The sequence below is a fragment of the Mauremys mutica genome, chromosome 4 (genome assembly GCF_020497125.1).
Source record: "Mauremys mutica isolate MM-2020 ecotype Southern chromosome 4, ASM2049712v1, whole genome shotgun sequence".
NCBI lineage: Eukaryota > Metazoa > Chordata > Testudines > Geoemydidae > Mauremys > Mauremys mutica.
The window spans coordinates 81,755,438-81,781,914 of NC_059075.1; the positions used below are offsets into that span (position 1 = coordinate 81,755,438).

At 47.6% G+C, this 26,477-nt stretch overlaps 1 long non-coding RNA gene across 1 annotated transcript; it reads right to left on the reverse strand.

Annotated features, from left to right (window-relative positions):
* Positions 1 to 1,163: 1,163 nt before the first annotated feature.
* Positions 1,164 to 26,341, reverse strand: LOC123370369. The gene is made up of 3 exons (XR_006579388.1): positions 26,049 to 26,341; positions 3,062 to 3,150; positions 1,164 to 1,400 (listed from the first exon to the last, which is right to left on the reverse strand). It is a non-coding gene; the product is annotated as an uncharacterized LOC123370369 (long non-coding RNA).
* Positions 26,342 to 26,477: the final 136 nt, after the last annotated feature.

Consider the following 26,477-nt stretch of genomic DNA (forward strand, 5'->3'; position numbering starts at 1 on the left):
TGGAGACATCAGAATACATGGCAACAGTAGAAAATGAGGAGCATTCCCTGGTCCAGCTACTGCACACTACTACTGAAATATTGCTTACTTTCTAACTTTTACCATATAATTATAAAATACATTGATTGGAATATAAATATTGTGCTTACATTTCAGTGTATAGTACACAGAGCAGTATAAACAAGTCCTTGTATGAAATTTTAGTTTGTACTGACTTTTCTAATGTTTTTTATGTAGCCTGTTGTAAAACTAGTCAAATATCTAGATGAGTTGATGTACCCCCTGGAAGACCTCCTCATACCCCCAGGAGTATGCGTACCTCTGTTTGAGAACCACTGTCCTAGACAAGGATGAGGTTTTCTGTGCTCCCTAGCACTAAGCCAGTGGTGGCTGAAAGGAGCTTTATTGAGCCAGAAAGTGGTTGTGGGGGTTTGAGACTCTTCAGGAGGCACTTCAGTTAGGAAAGAATGAGAGGCAGCTGAGCCTAGTTAGACTTGGAATCTTGAAAAGAATCTGAGCTAGTTGGAGGCATTACTGGGCAGAATCTAAAGTAGGGAGTGCTACAGGGGACTAGCTAACTGGGTTTATGTTCACATTTAGTTCTTTTTATAGATTTAAGCCTCATAAATAGAATGTGGCTAGAGGCTGCGACAGCTCTGAGGTTTTATGTGTTGTTTTGTTTTACATGATTCCTGTAAAAAACAAACCTGAAAGCTCAGCGGTTTCATTTCTGTTTCAATGACCCTCCGCTCAACTTTCTCTCCAGCCAGTCAGACCCAGGCCCTGCCAAATCAAGGCCTGGTTCTCCTCCCACTTATACCAGTGTAATTCTGTTGGCTTCACTGGTGTCATTCCTGATTTACCGCAATGAATATGAAAGAAGAATCAGGCTCTGTGCCCTCTTCAGGAATCAGGAGAAGCTCTGAGAGTTTCAGGTTCATATCAAACACTGAAACCACAACCCTAATTTTCTTTTCCAAGACTTTAGCACTGATGGTTGATTATATTTGTTATGAGGAATGTTAAAAGGTATTTGTGTGACAATTAATATGATAAAGGTCCAGAGCTGTCACTACAGTAGTTTACTGAAATAATAATAATAAAAAAATTCTTACAGGAATTTTATTTTATTAATTTTTGTCACCATTCATTGCTGCCCATGTTTCATGCATATTGAACTGGAACTACTTTCCTGAACCTTGACATTTGGATTCAGATCTGACCTTTGTTGATAGTTGTATACAATGTACTTAAGGGAAGGTGCTGTGCTTTACAAGATCCTTCATGCTATTCCTGACCAGGATTCCATCAAGTTTACAGCTTCCTTATTGCTCCATGAATCCCCTCTGGAGTCATATGGCAGTGGTGTTTTCATACAATTTCAAACTGCAGTCTTTGTGCTGAAACAAGGCATTACATTTGTCACTATCTCATCAATATCACTCATCTATCACATATATAACAAAATACATAGGGACAAACTTCTTCTTGGTGTAACTGTACTGATGTCAATGGAATTACACCAGATATTAATTTGGCCCATTATTTTTGCTCCCCCTGCAATGAGGAGATACTGTTTATGGTGCAGCCATGAGCTGTAGCAACTTTCTGTTTTTCATCATTCCTATTGATACCATGATGAGTTAATTGAGATTTCTTGGGTGAGTTTCTGTGATCAAAAAAGGTCCATTTTATGTCCAAATATTTCAGTCCCAGGGAAGTAGTTTTACTCTCTGCCTGATTGAAACATCTCAGAGTTCCAAGGCTTAGCAGAAAACCATAGGTGCTGGATCTAGGGGTGCTGCCATATTCCTGGCTTGAAGTAGTAATAACAAAATTACATGGTTTCTGCCTGCAGCACCTCCACTATAAAAATTGTTCCTGCACCAATGCAGAAAGCCCCAGAATCAGACCCAAAGTTTGACTTTATACCCCCATTTTGAAACCACCATAAATTCATGACACCCTGCTAAAGTCTTTATTCTGTAATCAAACCTGCATATGGAGGCTTTGACAAGTTGTCATCTGTAAATGGTCACGTTAAATGTAACCAGCTATATGATAAAGTTCTAATTGCCATAAGTGAAGTTCCACATTGTTGGATACAGGGAGGTATTAGTATGCTAAGAGAGTAATTGGGCTTCTTGACTGCCTTTTACTTGTATGTGCAAATATCCAACTCCCACCACCACCTCCAGGTGACTGTATCAGCAGGAGGGGTGACTGATTGAGGATGATCAAAAAAAGAATGAGGGAAATGAAAGAACGCTACAAGGTGCATTTTCTTGCCAATCTTATGCGCTTCCCTCCTACCGCATTAAAGATGAACAAATGGTTCATTTGTTGCTGAGATGCTGCACATCTGTGTCTGTGTCTAATCATAGTTAATTATAAAGAGTGGAGCCTCTGTAATATTCCCGGTCCCAGAGCTCTGGAGGGCCCATCACTTTATTCTGTAGCTCTCATTGCCAACTTTTGTAGCTGCCTCTTTCTATTATCAAGCATCAAAAAGGTAGAGATTTTACAGGATCCCTGGCAAGTAACACAAAGTATCCCCACTTAATACTACAGCAATGACTAATCAGGGTCCCATGAGGAAAGCTTTGCAATTACTCTTGCAAGGGTAATGAGGACAATTTTCACAGCTGTGACATTTTAAGCCAAGCAAAATGTAAGCAACCAGGTTTGTTCTTTCCTGGCAAAAGTGTTATGGCACAGCAGGTAAACTACCCACTAAAATGAAAAAGATTCTACATAGGAGATGCATGGTACCAAGAATGACCATATGACTAGCTGTAATGTTTGTGTTGTTTTATCATAGCAGAGCTAATAGCTAAATTCTATTAATTGTTGAATGCTGTTTTGTTTGGCAAATACAGGAAGCAGTTTACATGGCTACGTGGTGCTCTGGTTCACAGTGCCTCTGAAATAGTATTATTGTAAGGGGATAATACTGATTAGGGACAGTTCCCTGTGGAAGGAGGGCCTTTTGATGATTGAGTCATTTCCTTTCTCTGCTCTACTTCAGTAAGATAGTGCTTCTCTCACCACAGACACACACCCTTTGTATCCATAGAGTCTCCCAGCAGGGAGTTCAAAGGCACACGCCCTGGCCTGGCCCCGAGATGGTGGTGCTTGAGTTTACGGCTCCTAGAAAATGCAATAAAGCAGTGATCAGTGGAAATATGTCACAAATCTGGGTGCTCCCCTGTCACATAAAACTAATACTACTTTGTAGTTATCCTTTCACTGAAGGATCTCAAAGCACTTTTAACACTCCATTAAGTCACACAATATCCCCATGAGGCATTTAAGTCATATGTTGTTATAGTTTAAGGGATTTGCCCGAAGTTACACTGTGAGTCAGTGACAGAGCTGGGAACAGAATCCAGAAGTGAAATCCTAACCCCACTGAAGTCAATGGAAGCTTTTCCACCTCAGTGCAGCAAGGTTTTCACCCCAGGTGTCTTGAGTCCCAGTCCCTTTTCCAACTACTACATCACACTACTTTTTAATTTTGTATCTATCACTCTGTTAGAAAAGAAATCCTCTTTCCTAGAAAGATGTTTAAATGCTACGTTGAACACTTTTTGGTTAAAAAAGTGAGAGTCAAAGAATCTGCTTTCTTAAAACAGAAATCCTGGACTAGTTAGTAGGACTTTGCTCCATCAAATACGATTGTTAGTCCCATGTTTCATACACCTATTGGGCTTGTTTCTGCTCTGCTAACTTGGTATATATCTGGAGTAACTCCACTGCAGTCAATGGAATAACACCAACTGGGGTAAGTGAGAGGAGAATCGGGCCAAGGGTTTTTCTCCAGTCTTTGAGTTCCAGAGTTATCCTGCCACTGATGCATTAACTCATGAATGCAGAATTTTTGTTAGCCTCTATACTGCTCCACGTCTGCCACTCAATACATTAGAACATTAGTCTTCATAGCCTAGAGAGTTCAGGAAGCTTTTGTGCAGATCAGGAGCAGTCAGCCTTGGTGTTCTTGTTTAATATTTTCTCAAGTGCTGATGACAGGTGCCAGTCCTGGAGAGTGAGGGTCCTACCTCATGCACAAAACACATACAGCCTAGGCAAGGCAGTGCCTCCCCACTGTACCCTAGCCCTGGCCTGGCCAGACCACTTCCACAGGTGACAGAGTGGTTCATTCCTCAGACCATTAAGTCTTTGGTTTTGTTATGAGCAAGGGATGAGTTAATACCAGCTGTAATGGTGTGACATGGACACTTGCCATCAGTGAGGAACATGGAAACCGTCCATTGGAGGAAGACCATTATCTTGTTTCGCACAGACCACTGAACACTCATTACATGGTGGCAACTTCTGGTCACTACCAATTTGGGGCTAATTCAGACTAGGGACATAGAAGTGAAAGGTTACATATCCTATTACTGGAGATGGGCCCAAACCAAAACCCCAGCTTCTCTCCCCCTGAAAAAAACTGGTGAAATTCAGCTCCAGATTGAGATGTTGCAGCTAGGTCCATCTCTATCCAGTCTCCAAACCTGAGCCAGAGAGGATGTTTTAATGAAACTGAAAGCCAAACCATTGATTAGCAAGAAAATGCTTCTATTATCACTTCCGAGCTAAAACAGGATTCTACAAAATGTTTTCCCTTTCGAGGTGCAGTAATTGTTTTACGATTAGACAGGAAGCTGTACCAGCATTATTGCTCTAAAGGAGCCAGTGTTATCAAAAAACAACACATCAGGGCCTGTCCTCACAGGAAGGGAATTGTGAGTAATCAACAGTGCTATAATCCAATTGGCTGCTGGTCCCTTTGTGCGGACAGTACAGTAGGCAGGAAAAAAAGAGTTTAGGGACTCTTTTATGCAACAAAAGTATTTGAGGAGTCCAAATTCCCCTCTGCTTCTCACTGGGGCTTTTCCAAGCATTTATGGTATTTCCTTAATCAGAAAGCACATAAAACCACCAAGGTGACTGTACAAGGCTTGTACAACTGTACAACACCATAAAGGGTAGTTTAGAAACTACAAGCCTGACTCTCCCCTGGCTGCCCCATCACTGCAAAGCTGCCCTACAGCCACAGAAGGGAATCACCCTACTGCAGGGGGAGCCTCAGGCGGCATAGTCATAGGCATCAGCTCCTATGTGCAGGGCCAAACTAACTCTCCTTTGGGCCCGGGGCTATTAGATTTTGTGGGGCCCCTGTATACAAGTCTTTTTCCTAATTTAAAACAAAATGATCAAAATTATGGCATAGAGGCTATTAACACTATACTAAACTTGCCTTTTAATTAACATAAAATTGTTCTGTGGTTACATTTCAGTCTTAAAACATGTAGAATATAGTTAAGTTAATTCAAGATAGTCTACTTCTTACCTTCGAACAGCTGTTATATTAGTTTCTTTCTGGAAGAGAGTTTGGGTGCAGGAGGGGGCACCAGGCTGGAGCACAGTGTTGGGGTGCAGGAGAGGGTGAGGGGTGCGGGCTCTGGGAGGGAGTTTGGTGCAGGAGGGGATTCTGACCTGGGGTAGGGGGTTGGGGTGCAGGAGAGAAATGCAAGGTGCAGGCTCTGGCTGAGAGGTGTTTTCCACAGGCGGCTCCCGGGTGGCGGTGCGCAGGGCTCAGGTAGGCTGCCTGCCTGCCTGCCATAGACCCATGATGCTCCCGGAAGTGGCCGGCTGCTGGCACATGTCTGCACGCCCCTAGGGGGAAGGGGAACAGCGTGTCTCCATGTGCTGCCTGTGCCCACAAACGCTGCCCCTGCAGCTCCCATTGGCCGGAAGCTGCGGGGATGGTGCTGAGGGCAGGAACAGTGTGTGGAGCCTCCTGCCCTCTCCCTCTCCCCCCGCCAGGGGCCGCAGAGATGTGCCAGCAGCTGGCCACTTCTGGGAGCGGCATGGGGTCACGGCATGTAGGCAGCCTGCCTGAGCCCTGTTGTGCTGCTGGACTTTTAGCAGCTCAGAGATCACAATCGACTGGCAGAGGCTCCAGGATCGACCAGTCGATTGCGAATGACAGGTTGGGACCACGGAATTGTATATAATTATGGATTTATTTTTGCGGACGCCCTCTTAGCCCGAGGCCATGGGCTGCAGCTCTAAAGCCCCTGCGTTAATCTGGCCGTCCCTCTGTGGGTAGCTGGTTTGAGAGTTTTATATAAGAGATTCATGTATCTGTACATATGTGTATGCAGATAGTCACTGGGGCAGAGGCTGTGCCCAGGATAAGGAGGTATGGTCAGGGCTCCCATACATGGCTGATTCCCAGCTGCCATAATGCCCCCTTGGCGCTGTTGGCAGCTGGTATAAATTAAAGCTGTGCTCAGGCTTATGTCCTCTAGTGTATGCCTAGGAGACAGCTCTTTCCAGGTTCAGGAAAGGACAAAGATAGCTTCAAGCCACCCTGCCACCGCTGCCATCTTGAGGAACACCAAATGCTCCTTGGTTAGAAGTGAGGATCATGATGACCAGTGAAATGCAGCCATGTCTGGGAGTCAGTGTCAGGGATGCATATACCATGCCGCAGAGCAGTGGGGGAAAACCCAACTCTGACCAGAAGACAAATGTGAGTTATAAGACAATCTTCTTGAAGGGGCTTTGACTTAACCTCCTTTTCCTTGTTGGTGCATTATGGGATTCATAGTTGCAGACTTGAAGTTGACCATTTAGAGAGCTAAGTTCCTGCCTATGAGGGCAAATCAGGTATGTTTGTCTAAATGGTAATATCTGTGCCTGTAAAAAAGGAAGCCAGCACTGAAACCCTGGCTCTGTGTGATTTTCAAAGAGACTGAGAGTTAGAAGTAACATTGAATCTCCAGCTACTCACTCTGATGGATTTGCATCCCTGAGGTGATATAGATGGAGAATGATGGTCACTCATCATTTGAATACTTACTGATCTTGGCATGGCACTCATGTCAGTTTCAAAGGAGGGTCCTCATTCCAATAGCCTAGCTGAAGCAAGAGCATTAACACCACTGCTGTCCAAAGAGAGGCAGAGATTTACATGAGGATAAAACATAGTTGACCAACGGGAAATTCTCAGGAGTTTAACTGAAGTAGCTGGGAGTTTGAATATGTCATGACCGGGACATGGGCAGTCTGACCTAGTGGAAGTCAGGCTAGGTCAGACACCAAGAAATCAGAGTCCAAGCTGGGCCAGAAGGCAAACGAGGAGTCAGGTGTCAGGAGACAGGCAGAGTCAGGTTACCAGGAGATCATCAGGCAGGAGGAGCAGGTATTGCCACGGAAGCAGTCCTAAGCAGGATGAATCCACTTGCATGGACAACTTTCTGTTCCTATGCTGGGTTTAAATAGGAGCTGTGAACCACTGAGGACCCCCAGCACTCGGCCAATCAACTCCCAGGACTGGGGTCCTCTATCAGGGGTCAACTCCTATTCTGGTGACAGTAGGGCAGTGGGTGGCAGGCTGGAACTTACTGGTTCCCAAAAAAGTCCTGTGGCCCAGCATTCAGGACTCATGGTTCCTGACAGAATAGAACCCCTGGCAAAGACAGATGTTTCTGCTGGCATAAAAGGAACTATTTGAAAAAGATAGCCAGTAAAGTTTTCAAAAACCCTGGAGTGCAAATGATCACTTATGAAAATGGTACCCAAGCTCCAGAATCACATGGGAGCTTTTGAAAATTGTACCCAGCATGATTTGCGGTGATGAGAGAATCTCAAACTATTTGTGTTCTGGTTCAATTTGATTAAGCATCCCAAGATTTGAATACTTCTCCAGAGCTTACTCGGACTAACCTACCATCTTTGGGCTACAGAATATCATTCAGAAGATTTCCAAGATTTCCACTGCTGATAATGCTTGTGGACACAAATCGAACTTTTGAATTTCATTTCCTGTTTGGTCAGCGTGGAGAACTCAGCAGCACTCAGCAACACAGGTGACCATGCAATCACCCCAGAATCGTAGAGCGTAGAATGTTTCTACCCTCCCCCTATCATCTCCATCCCTGAGGTTATCGCAGATTAGAAGGTGAAAAAAATGCACTCGCGATGACATGTTTTCCGAGCTCATGTAGTCCTCCCGCACTGATAGGGCACAGCTTAATGCATGGAGGCATTCAGTGGCAGAGGCCAGGAAAGAATTAAGTGAGCTTGATGAACGGAAGCAGGACACGATGCTGAGGCTAATGGAGGACATGATGAAGCGTCTGTTCAAGCTCCAGGAAAGCCAACACGAACACAGTCCCCCGCTGCATCCACTGTATAACTGCCTACCCTCCTCCCCATGTTCCATAGCCTCCTCACCCAGATGCCCAAGAACGTGCGGGGGGCGGGGGGGAGGAGGGGAAGCGGGGAGGCTCCGCGCAGCCAGCCACTCCACTCCAGAGGATGGCCCAAGCAACAGAAGGCTGTCATTCAAACAGTTTGATTTTTAGTGTGGCTACAATAAGCAATGTGGCCTTGTCCTTCCCTCTTCCCCACCCCACCTTGGCTACCTTGTCTGTTATCTCTTTTTTTTTTTAAATAAAGAAAGAATGCATGGTTTCAAATCAATAGTTACTTTATTTCAAAGGGGGGAGGGTGGTTGGCTTACAGGGAATTAAAATCAACAAAGGGGGCAGGTTTACATCAAGGAGAAACACACACAACTGTTACACCGAAGCCCGGCCAGTCATGAAACTGGTTTTCAAAGCCTCTCTGATGTGCAGCGCGCCTTGCTGTACTCTTCTAATTGCCCTGGTGTCTGGCTGCTCAAAATCAGACGCCAGGCGATTTGCCTCAACCTCCCACCCCACTATAAACGTCTCCCCCTTACTCTCACAGATATTATGGAGCACACAGCAAGCAGCAATAACAATGGGAATGTTGGTTGTGCTGAGGTCTGACCTAGTCAGCAAACAGTGCCAGCAAGCTCCTAAACATCCAAAGGCACATTCTACCACCATTCTGCACTTGCTCAGCCTATAGTTGAACTTCTCCTTACTACTGTCCAGGCTTCATGAGCCATGGGAGCAAGGGGTAGGCTGGGGTAGGTGTGACCACGTGATGCTGCTGGCTGGGAGAGCAGCCTGAGGCAGAAGCCTCCAGCTCACATGATATTCCAGGCAGGACTGAATCTCCATGAGACTAAACTTAAAGAAGAGAATGACCTGGAGTCTCTGGCTCTCATTCGGTGCTCTAGGAGGAGGATAGCCATATCTGTCCAGGTGCCTCTGATCGACCTCATCGAGGTCTGTCAGGAGCACCCAGGAGATGTACGACGGCTATCAGTCCTACTGCACGATCTGCTGTGAAGGCAAGGAGCTGCTGCTGTGTAGCAATGCAGTACCACATCTGCCAGCAGCACCCAGGAGATGTACGGTGACAGTGAGCTGAGCGGGCTCCATGCTTGCTGTGGTCTGGCGTCTGCACGGGTAACCCAGGAAAAAAGGTGCGAAATGATTGTCTGCCATTGCTTTCATGGAGGGAGGGAGGAAGGGAGGGGGGCTTGACGACATGTATCCAAACCACCCGCGACAATGTTTTTGCCCCATCAGGCATTGGGGGCTTAACCCAGAATTCCAATGGGCAGCAGAGACTGTGGGAACTGCGGGATAGCTACCCGCACCGCTCTGTAAGTTGATGCTAGCCACGGTAGTGAGGATGCACTCCACTGACTTAATGCGCTTAGTGTGGACATATGCAATCGACTGTATAAATCAGTTTCTAAAAATCGACTTCTATAAAATCGACCTAATTTCGTAGTGTAGACATACCCAAAGGCACTTACGCTGCAGTAACCATGCACCAGTGCCACGTTTCTCCTTATGCTCTATCCCAACAGTTGAGATAATTTCAGATGCTCTTGCTAACGGTCCCTAGATCTGAACTCTGAGGAGTCAAAATCACAGCATTCCCTATGGCAGGTAACACAGCTTCCTGGGTGGTCTGACAAAGCCAGAGATCATTGCCTTCCAAGGCTCACTGCAAAGCCTATTCGTTCAGGCTTTTACCTCCAGGGGCACTTTGAGAGGCTGAGTCACTTTCATGTCTCGTTCTCCCTGAGTTGTTTGTTTCATCAGTGATGTCTTTAAATTGATGCCTCTGCTCAGAGGAGATGTAAGCCAAGAGGCTTTTAAGAACCAAAAGATAAATAAAAATATAATTTTGAATAAACAATGAGCCTGTGTCCTAATTTCCTTTTATTCTTTGATGGAGACGGATAAACAGTCTGAATTTCCAAGTGCATTAATGCCACAGTGACAGTTAATAGGAGACCTCACATCCAATACTACTGATGTGACCAAATCAATAGCTTTCAGTCCAGCATTTATTTCCTTGAACACATTTCTTGAGCCTCCCCTGAGATAGTGCTTGGGGTGTGCTATAGACTGCCGGGATCTGATTTGGATATGGATAGAGACCTTTTAAATATTTTTAATGAAGTAAATACTAATGGGAATTGTGTGATCATGGGGGACTTTAACTTCCCAGGCATAGACTGCAGGACAAGTGCTAGTAATAATAATAGGGCTCAGATTTTCCTAGATGTGATAGCTGATGGATTCCTTCACCAAGTAGTTGCTGAACCAACAAGAGGGGATGCCATTTTAGATTTGGTTTTGGTGAGTAGTGAGGACCTCATAGAAGAAATGGTTGTAGGGGACAACCTTGGTTCGAGCGATCATGAGCTAATTCAGTTTAAACTAAATGGAAGGATAAACAAAAATAGATCTGTGACTAGGGTTCTTGATTTCAAAAGGGCTAACTTTAAAGAATTAAGGAAATTAGTTAGGGAAGTGGATTGGACTGAAGAAAAGACGGTTACTCACCTTTGTAACTGTTGTTCTTCGAGATGTGTTGCTCATATCCATTCCAGTTAGGCGTGCGCGTGCCGCGTGCACGTTCGTCGGAAGATTTTTACCCTAGCAACCCCCGGCTGGGTCGCCCCCTGCAGTGGCGCCGCCATGGTGCCGGATATATACCCCTGCCGACCCGACCGCTCCTCAGTTCCTTCTTGCCGGTTACTCCGACAGTGGGGAAGGAGGGCGGGTTTGGAATGGATATGAGCAACACATCTCGAAGAACAACAGTTACAAAGGTGAGTAACCGTCTTTTCTTCTTCGAGTGCTTGCTCATATCCATTCCAGTTAGGTGATTCCCAAACCTTAACTAGGCGGTGGGGTCAGAGTGAGATGTCGCAGAGTGTAATACTGCGGAGCCAAAGGCTGCGTCATCCCTGGACTGCTGAACCAGGGCATAGTGAGAGGCGAAGGTATGGACCGAGGACCAGGTAGCTGTGCGGCACGTGAGCCAGGAAAGCAGCAGATGAGGCTTGAGCCCTGGTAGAGTGGGCAGTGAGGTGGCTCGATGGAACATGAGCCAAGTTGTAACAGGTGCGGATGCAAGATGTCACCCAGGATGAAATCCTCTGTGAGGAAATGGGTAGGCCCTTCATACGTTCTGCCACCACGATGAAGAGTTGGGGGGTTCTGTGGAAGGGCTTTGTCCGCTCGATATAAAAAGCGAGTGCTCTACGGACGTCTAGGGAGTGCAGTTGTTGCTCTCTGCGCGATGAATGTGGCTTCGGGAAGAAGACCGGAAGGAAGATCTCCTGGTTAACATGGAAGGCCGATACCACTTTGGGGAGAAAGGCCGGGTGTGGTTGCAACTGCACCTTGTCCATGTGGAACACAGTATATGGAGGGTCCGCCGTGAGAGCCCGAAGCTCGGAAACTCGTCTTGCCGATGTGATGGCCATGAGGAAAGCGGTTTTCCAGGACAGGTAGAGAAGGGAGCAAGTTGCTAATGGCTTGAATGGGGCTGACATAAGTCTGGTAAGAACCAGGTTGAGGTCCCAGGTCGGGGCGGGGCGGCGTACCTGGGGGTATAGGCGCTTCAAGCCCTTGAGGAATCTAGATACCATAGGATGCGAAAACACCGAGTGGCCATTCTCCCCTGGGTGGAAGGTAGAGATGGCCACCAAGTGCACCCTCAAAGATGATACCGCTAGGCCCTGTTGCTTAAGAAAGCAGAGGTAGTCCAAGATGGTGGGGATGGAGACCTCGGCGGGAAGAACGTTGTGCTCTCCACACCAGCATGTGAAACGCTTCCACTTGGCCAGATATGTTGCTCTAGTGGAAGGTTTTCTGCTACCTAAGAGCACTTGTTGCACTGGGACAGAGCAACGCAACTCAGACTGGGTCAACCACTCAGGAGCCATGCCGTGAGATGGAGGGACTGTAGGTCTGGGTGATGCAGTATGCCGTGGTCCTGAGTTATCAGGTCCAGGTGAAGAGGTAGTGGGATAGGGGCGGCTATTGACAGGTTTAGCAACATGGTGTACCAGTGCTGCCTGGGCCACGCTGGAGCGATTATGATCAAGTGGGATCTGTCCCTGCATATTTTCAGCAGGACCTTGTGGACGAGTGGGAACGGTGGAAAAGCGTATAGCAGGTGAGTCGTCCACGGTATCAGGAAAGCGTCCGCTATGGAACCCTGTGAGAGGTCTTGAAAGGAACAGAACATCTGGCATTTCCTGTTCTCGTGGGACAAGAAGAGGTCTACACGGGGAAATCCCCAATTCCGGAAGACCGAAAGAATAACGTCTGGGCTAAGTGACCACTCGTGAGAAAGGAATAATCTGCTGAGGCGATCCGCCAGAGTGTTCCGAAACCCCGGGAGAAAGGACGCTATGAGGTCTATGGAGTGGGCTATACAAAAGTCCCAGAGTCGTAAGGCCTCCTGACAAAGGGTCGAGGACTTTGTTCTGCCCTGTTTGTTTATATAGTACATGGCTGTTGTGTTGTCAGTGAATATTGACACACAACGGCCTTGCAAGTGCTGATGGAACGCCTGGCAAGCGAGGCGGACTGCTCTCAGCTCCCGGACATTTATGTGCAAGGTCAGTTTCTGAGATGACCAAAGGCCTTGAGTGCGTAGATGCCCGAGGTGAGCACCCCAACCGAGAGATGATGCGTCCGTCGTCAGGGATGCAGAGGGCTGGGGCAGATGGAACGGCAGCCCTGCACACACCAGGGAGGGGGTCAGCCACCATTCGAAGGAGCCTAAGACGCTCGGGGGAATGGTGACGATCATGTCTATGGCATCCCTGCCTGGTCGGTACACTGAGTTGAGCCATAATTGGAGGGGACGGAGGCGTAGTCTGGCGTATTTCGTCACAAACGTGCAGGCCGCCATGTGACCCAGGAGACCGAGGCAAGTACGAACCGAAGTCAACGGAACAGCTTGCAGACTGTGGATGATGGCCACCATTGTGTGGAACCGGGGCAGCGGTAAGCAGGCTCTGGCGAGGTTGGAGTCCAGGGTGGTGCCAATGAAGTCTATCCTCTGAGTGGGAATCAGAGTGGATTTTTCCACATTGATCATTAGGCCTAGATGTAGGAAAAGGTCCTTGACAATGCCGACGTGATGGATCACTTGTGCCTCGGAGGCCCCTCGGATGAGCCAGTCATCTAGATACGGAAAAACGTGTATCCGACGGCGGCGGAGGTGGGTGGCGACTACAGCCATGCATTTCGTAAACACTCTTGGGACTGTAGAGAGTCCAAACAGTAGGACCGCGAATTGAAAATGTTGGTGGTTGATTACGAACCGGAGGAACCTCCTGTGAGATGGGTAGATGGCTATGTGAAAATACGCATCTTTCATGTCGAGGGCGGCATACCAGTCTCCGGGATCCAGGGATGGGATGATGGTCCCCAGGGATACCATACGGAACTTCAACTTTATCATGTATCTGTTGAGTTCCCGCAGATCCAGGATGGGTCTGAGACCTCCCTTTGCCTTGGGGATTAGGAAGTAGTGGGAGTAAAACCCCGTGCCCCATTCGTGTTACGGTACCCCCTCTATGGCTCCTTTGGCAAGAAGCGTCTGCACCTCCTGGAGTAGGAGTTGCTCATGAGAGGGGTCCCTGAAGAGGGACGAGGAAGAAGGGTGGAAGGTGGGGCGTGAAATAAATTGGAGGTGGTACCCAAATTCCAGCGTGCGTAAGACCCAGCGATCTGACGTTAGCCGGGACCACGCAGGGAGGAAAAGGGAGAGGCGGTTGAAGAAAGGAGGGATCGGATCCTGTGACAATACTGGTACAATGCCCTCGGGCGCACCTTCAAAAGGAGGGTTTTGGCCCTGTGGAAGGTTTGGAGGAACCTTGGTTCTGGCCCCCTTGGTTGTCTGACTGCCTCCGGCAACCGGTTCTACCCCACCGTCTAGGAAAGTCCTGTCTCTGTCTGGGCTGAGGGTAAGAGCGGTGTGGCTGAGGACGGAAGGGCCTGCGCTGAGTCACTGGTGTGTGCATGCCTAGTGAGCGCATAATGACCCTGTTATCTTTTAGGCTTTGCAGCCTAGGGTCTGTCTTATCGGAGAACAGGCCTTGCCCAAGGGGAGGTCCTGGATTGTATGTTGGAGCTCCGGGGGTAGGCCTGAGACTTGCAGCCATGAGATACGCCTCATAGTAACCCCAGAGGCTAGGGTCCTGGCCGCTGAGTCCGCGGCATCCAGGGAAGCCTGGAGGGAAGTTCTAGCGACCTTTTTTCCCTTGTCCAGGATGGCCGCAAATTCCTGTTGGGAGTCCTGCGGGAGCAACTCCTTGAATTTGTCCGCCGCCACCCAGGTATTATAATTATAGCGGCTAAGGAGGGCTTGTTGATTAGCCACGTGGAGTTGGAGTGCCCCTGCAGAATAGACTTTGCGCCCCAGCAAGTCCATGCGCCTCGCGTCTTTTGACTTCGGGGCTGGAGCCTGCTGGCCATGGCGCTTTCTCTCGTTGACCGACTGGACAACGAGGGAGCAAGGAGGGGGATGGACGTATAAGTATTCATAGCCCTTGGAGGGCACCATATATTTACGTTCCACTCTGCGGGCAGCAGGTGGGACAGAGGCCGGAGACTGCCAGATCATGTTGGCATTGGCCTGGATCGTCCGTATAAAGGGGAGGGCCACATCAGATGATAAGATGTCCACCACCGGGTCCTCTACCTCTGGGACCTCCTCGACTTGCAAGTTCATATTCTGTGCCACACGCAGGAGGAGGTCCTGGTGGGCCCTCAGGTCGATTGGTAGAGGGCCTACAGATGACGTTCTGGCTACCGCCTCGTCAGGGGAGGAGGATGAGGAGAGACCTGGGACAAGCGGGTCAGTCAAGGGCTCTTCATGTTGGACAGCCTCTGTCTCCCTTGGGATCTGGGAGTCCTGAGGCTGGACCGACATTTCCTCTGAAGCAGAAGGAGGAGGGCGGCTTATCGTGGCTTCCGGCACCCGGTGTTCTGACGTGGCAGAGCGCGATGGACCTGGATGCGCACCTTGGGCCTGATGATATGCCCAAGGTGTCCAGAATGCCCACTGTTGAGGTCCGTGATCCTGAGCCTGGGGCTCGTGGAATATCGCGGCGGGCACATCGGCGTCTTTGTCTTGGGCATACGCACTGTCCGCCTGCGAAGACACGGACGGGTGCCGGGACGGCCAGGGAGGAGCTGAAAGACCCTGGTACGAGCCCCTTTCTCTCGCTGTTGGTGATCTCCTCGGCACCGGGGAACGGTACCTGGAGTCATACCAGTGCCGAGAGCGAGACCAGGACCTGCGACCGGCGCGGTGCCGGGAGGTCGACCTGGATCTTGAAGGGCTGCGGCAGGAACGGCTGCGAGAGTCACAGTGCCGGGAGCGGTGCCGAGAGCTGGAGCGGTACCGAGAGTACCGGGCCGGAGGTCGAGATGTCGATCTATGCCGCGAGTACGACCGGTACCGAATGGGCGAGCGGTGCCGGGACTGCGAGCGGCGTCGGGACCGTGATCGTCGATGAGACCGCGAACGGCGCCGGGACCTGGATCGTGATCGGTGCCGGTCTGCCGAGCCAACTGAAGGAGGCCTCATTATGGCTGGCTTGCCTCTGGAGTGTAATACCTGCACCGGCGGTGCTGGGGGTTGAGGCAGGACAGACTCAGTCATGGCTATAATGTCCCTGGCTGTGGAGAATGTCTCCGGTGTAGAGGGGACCGTAAGCTCAACCACAGGCCGCAGCGGGGAGCTCTCAGGGACCGGACTTGATGGCCCCCGCGGGACTGGAGTCAACGGTATTGCAGCAGTCGGTGCCGCAGCAGGTGCAGGTGCCGGGCGGTCCGAACGGGGCTGCGTCCGTGGTGCCGAGGGCGCAGAGGTAGAGGACTTCGACCTCTTCTGCTTTGAGGAGAGAGATCGGTGCCGAGCAGAAGCCTGCGCCAGAGATGGCCGGTGCCGCGGTGTTTTGGTGGTGCCGGCACAGTCTGGTGCTGGAGGAGCGCTGCTAGCAGTGTGCTCAGCGGTCGGTGCCGAGGACGCAGGGTTCAAAGCTGCCCCCATGAGGAGATTCTTTAGGCGAAAGTCTCTCTCTTTCTTTGTCCTCGGTTTAAATGCCTTGCAAATACGGCACTTATCTGTAATCTGCGATTCCCCGAGGCACTTTAGACAAGAGTCGTGGGGATCGCTTGTGGGCATCGGCTTATGACAGGCCGAGCATGGTTTGAACCCCGATGAACCGGGCAAGGGCCCCGGCACCGGGCGCAGGGAAGGGGCTAATGCCGAAACCCCGCTGAACTATATACACTAACTATTTAAGAACTATTAAACTAACTATAACTATATATAAAACCAACTATATACAACAAAGATAGCGAAGAAATAAGGAGTAGCTAGGGAAGTGGAGGACAGCTAAGCTGCGCTCCACTGTTCCAACGACCAACACGGGCGGTAAGAAGGAACTGAGGAGCGGTCAGGTCGGCAGGGGTATATATCCGGCGCCATGGCGGCGCCACTCCAGGGGGCGACCCAGCCGATCCACCGGGGGTTGCTAGGCTAAAAATCTTCCGACGAACGTGCACGCGGCACGCGCACACCTAACTGGAATGGATATGAGCAAGCACTCGAAGAAGAACTTGGGGATCTAAAGATGGAGGAAGCCTGGAATTACTTCGTCAAAGTTGCAGAAACTATCAGAAGCCTGCATCCCAAGAAAGGGGAAAAAATTCATAGGCAGGAACTGTAGATCAAGCTGGATGAGCAAGTATCTCAGGGCAGGTCTACACTAAGAATGGGGGTCGAACTAGGGTACGCAAATTCAGCTACGTGAATAGCGTAGCTGAATTCGAAGTACCCTAGTTCGAACTACGTACCCGTCCAGACGCCGCGGAACCGAACTCCGCGGCTCCAAGGTCGACTCTGCTAACTCCAGCTGCCGAGGTGGAGTACCGGAGTCGACCGCGGCGCTTCCGGAGTTCGAACTATCGCGTCTAGATCAGACGCGATAGTTCGAACTCCGAGAAGTCGAACTCACCGCGTCGACCCGCGCGGTAAGTGTAGACTAGGGCTCAGAGAGGTGATTAAGAAAAAGCAGAAAGCCTACAAGGAGTGGAAGATGGGAGGGATTAGCAAGGAAAGCTACCTTATTGAGGTCAGAACATGTAGGGATAAAGTTAGAAAGACCAAAAGCCATGTAGAGTTGGACCTTGCAAAGGGAATTAAAACCAATAGTAAAAGGTTCTATAGCCATATAAATAAGAAGAAAACAAAGAAAGAAGAAGTGGGACCGCTAAACACTGAGGATGGAGTGGAGGTTAAGGATAATCTAGGCATGGCCCAATAGCTAAACAAATACTTTTCCTTAGTCTTTAATGAGGCTAATGAGGAACTTAGGGATAATGGTAGGATGACAAATAGGAATGAGGATATGGAGGTAGATATTACCACATCCGAGGTAGAAGCCAAACTCGAACAGCTTAATGGGACAAAATCAGGGGGCCCAGATAATCTTCATCCAAGAATATTAAAGGAACTGGCACATGAAATTGCAAGCCCATTAGCAAGAATTTTTAATGAATCTGTAAACTCAGGGGTTGTACCGTATGACTGAATAATTGCTAACATAGTTCCTATCTTTAAGAAGGGGAAAAAAGTGATCTGGGCAACTACAGGCCTGTCAGTTTAACTCCATTGACTTCAAAGCGTATGATCATATACAGCCCACAAACGTATGAGTTTCTATATATGAAACATCCCCGTTCAGTGGGCCAGCACATATGCCACTTAAGCAGTCAAATTAAGTCATGCTTTGCTGGCCTTCTTGCAAGGCCAAAAAGTTTGCCCACCCGTGGATTAGAGTATGACATTGAATACTTAGGGCCTGATTTTGAGAGGTACTAAGTACCCTTGCTCCCATTGACTACAATGGGAACTAGTATTCTCACCACTACTCACATCTCAGTCAATAATATCCTGGTTAATTATGGCCTAGTTAAAATAATGATACAGATTCTCCCACTGAAGTGCAAGGAGACGGACATCAATGGAAATTGCACCAGAGGCCTGAAAACAGAACTCTGTGGTGACCACTTTAACATTTCCTGGAGTATTTTCAAATGACTGTTTTGCTTTTGCCTTAACTCCCCTCCCCCTCCCCCAGCACTTCAAATTTCTCCAGTGATTAGAGCCTAGGCCCACGATTTCTGCTTCCAGCAAATTTGATCTATGAGCATGTTTTTCCCAATTGTTCTCCGCACTCTAAACCAAGGGCAAGTCAAAACAGACTGCACACCCACCAGAGGCTTTTGTTTTTATAACTCTCCCTGGGCAGGTCACGCCCAATTCATTTTTCTTTTTGAAAGTCTCAACACAAAACAGGACATACCTTATAATTAAAACATACACATGCACAACACTGTGTAAGGCAGAAATAGGCAGCAGGCAGATCTTATTTACAAAAAATACAACCCTGTACAAGTCTGGACACAGACAGCATCCAGACTATATGTATATATATGTGTACCTAACTTAATGTTTGCTGCTTGATAATGGGTTACATAATATAAATGTTATTTATTCTCTGTGTTCATTCAGTCATTATTATTTATTACAAACTCTGTATAGCACCTTCACCAGAGTATGTTGTCCTGTAGTAGCTTTCACAGTTTGGTTTAATTGTACTTCAGAAATAAGCAAAGAAAACATTAAAACAGACAACAGGAAGGAATGATACTTTATTTGCTATTTTTTTATGTATGTGCATGAATTCAGGACCCTGGAGTGAAAAGCCGGGATTCCCATTGTACTAGTGATGAAGCAGGATGGCATGATAAGTTTCTGAACTGATTTCTGCAAGATCAATGAGATATCAAAATTTGATAACTACCCAATGCTAAGGGTGGATGAACTATTAGAACAATTGGAAGTGGCTTGATATATATTCATCTTAGGTCTCTTGAAAGGTTACTGGCAAATACAATTGATGCCAGAATCCTGACAGAAGATGGCTTTGTCCATGCCTTTCTGCTTGTATAAATTCCAGTTCACACCTCTTGATCTCTATGGGGCAGTGACAACTTTACAGAGGCTATTGTACTGGATACAGCCACATGGGCAGCAGGCAGCTGCCTACTGGGATGACCTTGACTGTAGACAATGATATTGGGACAGCCACATAAAGACCTCGTAGCAGTGCTCCAGGCCTCACAGATGCCTGCCTAATGGCTAATCAGGCAAAATGTAAAATAGGGAACCACAAAGTCACCTTTAGCTACACCATGGGAGGAGGCTGTCTGCAGCCACTAGTCAACCAGGTCCAAGCATTGACAGACTGTCCAGTGCCCACGATCAAGAAATAAGTCTGGCACTATACTATTGGCGCTTCATGCCAGAATTAGCCACGCTTGCAGCCCCCCTCACAGACCTTGTAAAAAATGGATCGCCTAGGAAGGTCCAGTGATCAGAGGCCTGCAACAGGATATATAAACCTCACACTAGCATGGAAGGGGTTAAGGAGCAGATTTGGACTACAGTGGCCATACCTCACCACACCTGCAAATCAAGCCAGGACTGGAGGAGGAATTAAAAAGAGGGAACTCCACTCAGATGGTGCCAACCCTGGGAAAAGAACAGACTGCTGAGCTTCTCCAGCCCTGGAGAGAGGCCTGGCAGCCTGCAGAGCCCTGCCCTTGCAGAAGGAGGATGAAGAGCCCCTGAGTTGAAGAGGAAAAGAACTGAGGCTTGCACTGGAGCCCAGTGCACTCTGAAATGGACACTGACACTCCCAGGGCCCCTCTGAAGTAAGAGAGGCCCATATCCTGGAGGAAGCTGCTTACAGGCTTTTCTTTACCTTTCTTTTGCTTAACTCCTTTTGCTGACTACAGGCTGTTTGGTGGCATCAGAGGGTACACAGAGAGGGGACTAGCCAGTCAAGAGGCCCCAGCCGGAAGGTAAGAATCCACCCGCTAAAAAGACACCCCGCAGTGCCCGCTGTGGTTGGGTAGAGTAATTGGACCCATGTGGGTGCACTCCCCACCTTGCCTATAGGGGGTGCCCTACAATGGACAGATTTGTGACATCCTTCTGCATCCTTCCCCATTCTGCATCCTTCCCCATTCTGCATGCCCTGCGATGGTTACTAAAACCACAATGTAGCCCTACATGGGCAACTCCCACTGAAGTGCAGGAATTCAGATGTCAATGGAAATTGCACCCAGGCATGAGAGGCCTATAAAGTGAACTCTGTGGTGACCACTTTAACATTTCCTGGAGTATTTTCAAATTACTCTGTTTTCCTTCTGCCATAACTTTCCCTCCAAGCATTTCAAATTTCTCCAGTGATTAGAGCCTAGGCCCACGATTTCTGCTTCCAGCAAATTTGATCTATGAGCATGTTTTTCCCAATTGTTCTCCGCACTCTAAACCAAGGGCAAGTCAAAACAGACTGCACACCCACCAGAGGTTTTTGTTTTTATAACTCTCCCTGGGCAGGTCACGCCCAATTCATTTTTCTTTTTGAAAGTCTCAAAACAAAACAGGACGTACCTAATAATTAAAACATACACATGCACAACACTGTGCAAGGCAGAAATAGGCAGCAGGCAGATCCTATTTACAAAAAATACAACCCTGTGCAAGTCTGGACACAGCATTCCAGAATGTGTGTATATATGTGTGTATCTAACTTAATGTTTGCTGCTTGATAATGGGTTACATACTGTAAGTGTTATTTATTCTGTGCTTATTCATTCATTATTACTTATTACTGACTCTGTATAGCACCCTTACCAGAGCATGTCATCCTGTAGTAGCTTTCACAGTTTGGTTTAATTATACTTCAACAACCAAAGAAAATATTAAAATAGGAGAATGGGGAGAAGTCATACATAAAATACAATAAATAAAGCATGTGTATGAATACACATGCTAGCACTAGCACTAGAAAAGGTTCAGAAAAGGACAACTAAAATGATTAGGGGTTTGGAGAGGGTCCCATACGAGGAAAGATTAAAGAGGCTAGGACTCTTCAGCTTGGAAAAGAGAAGACTAAGGGGGGATATAATAGAGGTATATAAAATCATGAGTGATGTTGAGAAAGTGGATAAGGAAAAGTTATTTACTTATTCCCATAATACAAGAACTAGGGGTCACCAAATGAAATTAATAGGCAGCAGGTTTAAAACAAATAAAAGGAAGTTCTTCTTCACGCAGCGCACAGTCAACTTGTGGAACTCCTTACCTGAGGAGGTTGTGAAGGCTAAGACTATAACAATGTTTAAAAGGGAACTGGATAAATTCATGGTGGCTAAGTCCATAAATGGCTATTAGCTAGGATGGGTAAGAATGGTGTCCCTAGCCTCTGTTCGTCAGAGGATGGAGATGGATGGCAGGAGAGAGATCACTTGATCATTGCCTGTTAGGTTCACTCCCTCTGGGGCACCTGGCATTGGCCACTGTCGGTAGACAGATACTGGGCTAGATGGACCTTTGGTCTGACCCGGTACGGCCGTTCTTATGTTCTTATGTTAATACAGGACCCAGGAGTGAGAGAATTCCACAATGCATGTTGTTATTATGTCATAAGAAGAGCATATTAACATCATGGCAAAAAGCAATGATATTTATCTGGCCTCCTGGTTGCATCGGATGCATTATTTTGTTCCTAGGAAGGAGAGCCAACTATCATATAAATAGCTAGGACATCCAGCTGAGCATTTGCCTGAATGAGCATCAAAAGGTGTGGGTCAGTGATTCAGAAGTGTATGTGCAGGTTTATTAAAGATATAGATTGTTATTATAGAAGCATGAGAGAATTTTAGCTTCTTCAATGTAAAACTGGTTTGAGGAAGCAGTGTTCTATCTGACTCTGAATCAGGATTTGAATTAATCTACATTTTGGACATGAGGTTGAATTAAAGTTTGGGTTCATATTACACAGCCAAACCATGTGAGATTAATGCCCAAAATGTCAAAAATCCCTCAATATCTAGTGCTTTCAGACTTCCACCATCTTGAACTGTGATTAGCTGAGAGCAGCACAGCAGTTCTCCCCAGAGCAGTTGAACCAGATCCAGAAAGTACTGTAGATTTAATCTTTTCCAGTTTGGGATCCTACCCAGAATCTAAAGAATAGGAGTGAGTTTGGATCTACAACCCCCCTCCCCTTCTCCCAAACTCTGCATACTGAGAGTTTGCAGAATGCTCTCAACTCCCATTCACATCCCTAGGAGTTGAAGGCATATTGCAGGATCAGGTTTGTGACGGGTAAGCCTAGCTTTGTTATGATCAATTCTCCCAGTCATAATTATTTGGAGAAAATATTGTTCAGTGGCTGTGTAAACAATTTTAATTGGCTCAGGCGCCCAAAATGTGCTTTTTTTGTTTGGCTGCCAAGGCTGCTTTCTCACTCGCTAATTATGCTGCACTTTACCTTTCAGCAAAAACAGGAAATAAAGCATCCATTACTCAAATGACAACTTTTCAACAGGGCAACATTTCAACATCCGTTGTGTAATTTCCTGCCCAGAGTCAGTTAGGAGCTAAATGCCTTTAGAAACTTATAGCCTCTCTTGTAAGGGCCTGCTTGGCTCTCTTTGCTACTCAGTAAGAGAAGACAATGCTTGTTGTTCTAAAATCTGCTCTGAAAAGGTTTCCTGGCGGCCCTACCAACAGTTCCCCCAAACAGTTTGCATCACAGCAATAAATATTTTACTGCTGATTTCTCCCAGTCTGAACATCCTACCTGGCCCCTTCAATAACTTGCATGTGTGGATCATCAGTCTCTAAGATGGGCAATCAGCAACTCCTCCCATAGCACTGGGAACATGAATGCTAACTACTGTTCCTCAAGGATATCCCCTCACAACACTTACCCAATGAGGCCTGCTGTGAGGTATCAGCTGCCTGCAATGCATACCTCATGCACCCAGCAGACAGGGCCGGCTCCAGACCCCAGCGCGCCAAGCACACGCTTGGGGCAGCATGCCGCGGGAGGGCGGCAGGCAGCTCCGGTGGACCCTCCGCAGGCACGTCTGCGGGAGGTCCACCGGAGTCACGGGACCGCCAGAGCGCCCCCTGCAGCGTGCCGCCCTGCTTGGGGCGGCGCAATTCCTAGAGCCGCCCCTGCCAGCAGATTCCCCTAACTTTGTCCAGCAGCCAAAAAATAGATTATCACACATTCTAGTGAGCTACAGTGGCCAGCTGATCATTTTAGGCCTATTCTGGTGAGGCAAGAGATGGAGGGAACGGAGTAGGAGTCAGGGAACTGACTTCTGACTGCAGTAGGAAGACCTGATCTATAAAAGAAGAGGGACCTGGAGTCTTTCTTCAGAAACTGTCCTTTTCTCGAATGCTAAATCACAGATACTTGCTCCAAGCAGAGAGCTGGCATGGAAAAATAACTGATGAGTTATGTGGCTGATGCAAGCCCTTTTTGTGTAGGCTGAGGGTGCACTGAATTTTATGTCCCCAGGACCACTATTTTCTCTAAGTGCCCCTAGTCTTGCATCTACAGTGCATTGTGGGTAGGAGACCTAAAGCAAATGGAATAATGTCATCATGATAAGAGAACTGATTGTTGAAACCATCAAGCTCCACCACCCAAGATTCCATAAACTTTGTATTCCACTGGTTCACAGGCTCCCCTTGTCACTTTCTTCTGGCTTTCTGAGCATACTGTTTGATAGCCAACATTTCCCCAACATTAATTTGGTATTAATTTTAATGAAGTTTCCTTCCTCTTCCTTCATACACAGTATTGGGTCATATCACTTCTCCAACTAATAGTTGATAGCTTGAGTTTATAAATGCAGCGATGGAACATTCCCCAGTTAAGTATTCATCTGCTGTTAGTGTAGACATTCTGGAGATGGGATGAGGATAGGAAATGTGAACTACCATTGTGACCAACTGTACATTACAACATAAAATATATTCTAACTAGCTCATTTACCTCACTAGTTATGTTCAACCCAGTTCATTTTATTATCACAGGAAGCTCATGAGTGTGTTTACAGCTCAGTTAGGCATGTGACTTCTGATATAAAACAGGTACTTTCAAAATAAAGGATATGGATGTAGACTTTCCTCTGTAAATTCTCTTACACAAAGCACTGTAGAATACAGATTTACGCAGGGTGCCTGAATGTTAGACCATAGGGCCTTATGGATAGATAACTTATTCTATTTGGGACACTCAATTGGGTTCAGGCTTGAGTGGTCACAGTGACCCAAGCTTCTTGCTGTAAATTCTCACACGGGGGCAATGTACAGGAATGGGATGGAGATATTTTCTTTTTTCTAATAGATTGAAAATACATATGGACTCCGAGCTATGGCACAAACAGCAGAGATGAGATGAGTCTGCTGGGTGTGGTTTTGTGAAAAGTTGTTGCTTGGGTTTTGCAAAACTCAACCCAGCAGTTGTTAGATCCATATTATCCAAATATTAACATTTGTGTGCATGTGGGGAGGGGGGAGGAGGAGGGGAGATTTCAGATCATGGACCAGATTTCAGATCATGGATCCTCAACACTTTTTTTCTGGGTTCTTCTGGTGAAAGGTGAGTATGAACTCCAGAGCATGGAGATTCCCTTCTGGTTCCCAAGATCGTTCATCCAGGCCATATCCCTCCTAGTCCACTGGTGATAGATACAGGAGGGTGTCGAGTTTGTATCTTCTGAGAAAAGGGGCTTTCCTTTCCTATTTCTCCCCTACCATTTCTAAAGTTTTCCTTTGAAGCGTTGCCGTATTCCCCTTGAGGTAACAAGAAGGTCAGGGAGTAAAGCAGATCTCAGGTTCGCTTAGAATCCATGATTTCTCGGACTTCATATTCTTCCTGACCCTGAACCTCTAAGGGAGTGGAGTGGCCAGGGAAGGGATTTTCTGTGTAGGGCTTCGGGATGGAGAAATGAAAAACTGGGTGAACTTGCACATGGTAGGCTGAGGAGATGAAAAGTTCAATTCCTACAGAGTTTACAGAGTTCACATTAGAACCGGGAGGTGAATTGTGGGCCCCGATCAAACACTATTCCGGTTGGCAATTAATGGAGCCGAAAAACATGGTTTAGGAAAAGGCAGGCTTTTTCTTGAGTGGTGAGGAGAGAGTGAAAAGAAATAAAGCATGCCATCTTAGTGAAGAGATCAACTGCCACCATGATCTTAGGAGCAAGGTACTTCTACAATGAAGTCCAACGAGATCACACACCAGGATTGAGGTGGAGTGTATAGAGGCTGAAGTAGACTGAGTGGTTTAGCATGTAGGCACTTGCTCCAACAGCATAGTCACAGGAGCTGACATACTTTGCCATGTCAGTACTCACCCCTGGCCACCAGAAACATCATACCACCAAGTCCTGAGTTTTATAGCAGCCAAAATGCCAAGCCATTGGCATATCATGGCACATCCACAACACTTCGAGTTTGGGCTGACCTTCTTGTTACCTCATGTGGAATACGGCAACGCTTCAAAGGAAAACTTTAGAAATGGTAGGGGAGAAATAGGAAAGGAAAGCCCCTTTTCTCAGAAGATACAAACTCAACTCCCTCCTGTATCTATCACCAGTGGATTTAACCTCTCTCTTTGTGTGGTGTAAATAAAATAAAGAGGAGACAAGGTGACTTGGCACAAAGAAAGGTAAATGTATTCAGGGTAAAGGTACAGAAAACTGGGAGGAATAGGGGAAAATGCAAACTTAATTAATACAATGAAACAGTGACTGGCTTTGGGAGCTTAAAGCTCAGGCCCATAAACCCTCCCTTGGAAACTGGAAAACAATAAATGATGCCCCAATACAGAAACCTTTTCCTACTGTTCAGGTGCAGTGGATACCACGTACAGGTGTGATGCCCAGGAACTTCCACTCTCCGGCTGATTTAGAGCCTTTGAGGAGGAGCACTGGGGAGTCCAGACGACTGTTGGATTTCGTCGCTGGAAAGGAGGCCCTCTGGGATGATGGACACCAGGAATGCAGGATGGCAGGAATGGTGGTGACAGGCCTCCTTTTCCTCAGTCTCACTGCGGGACCGATGGTATTCTTCACTCTTCAGCTCTGGACAGGGGCTGCTCCAGGCCCAGCACGCCATGCGCGTGCCTGGGGCGGCAAGCCACGGGGGACGCTCTGCCGGTCGCTGCGAGGGCGGCAGGCAGGTTGCCTTCGGCAGCATGCTTGCGGAGGGTCCGCTGGTCCTGCAGCTTCAGCGGACCTCCTGCAGGCTGCCACCAAATCCGCGGGACCGAGGACCTCCTGCAGGCAAGCCGCCGAAGG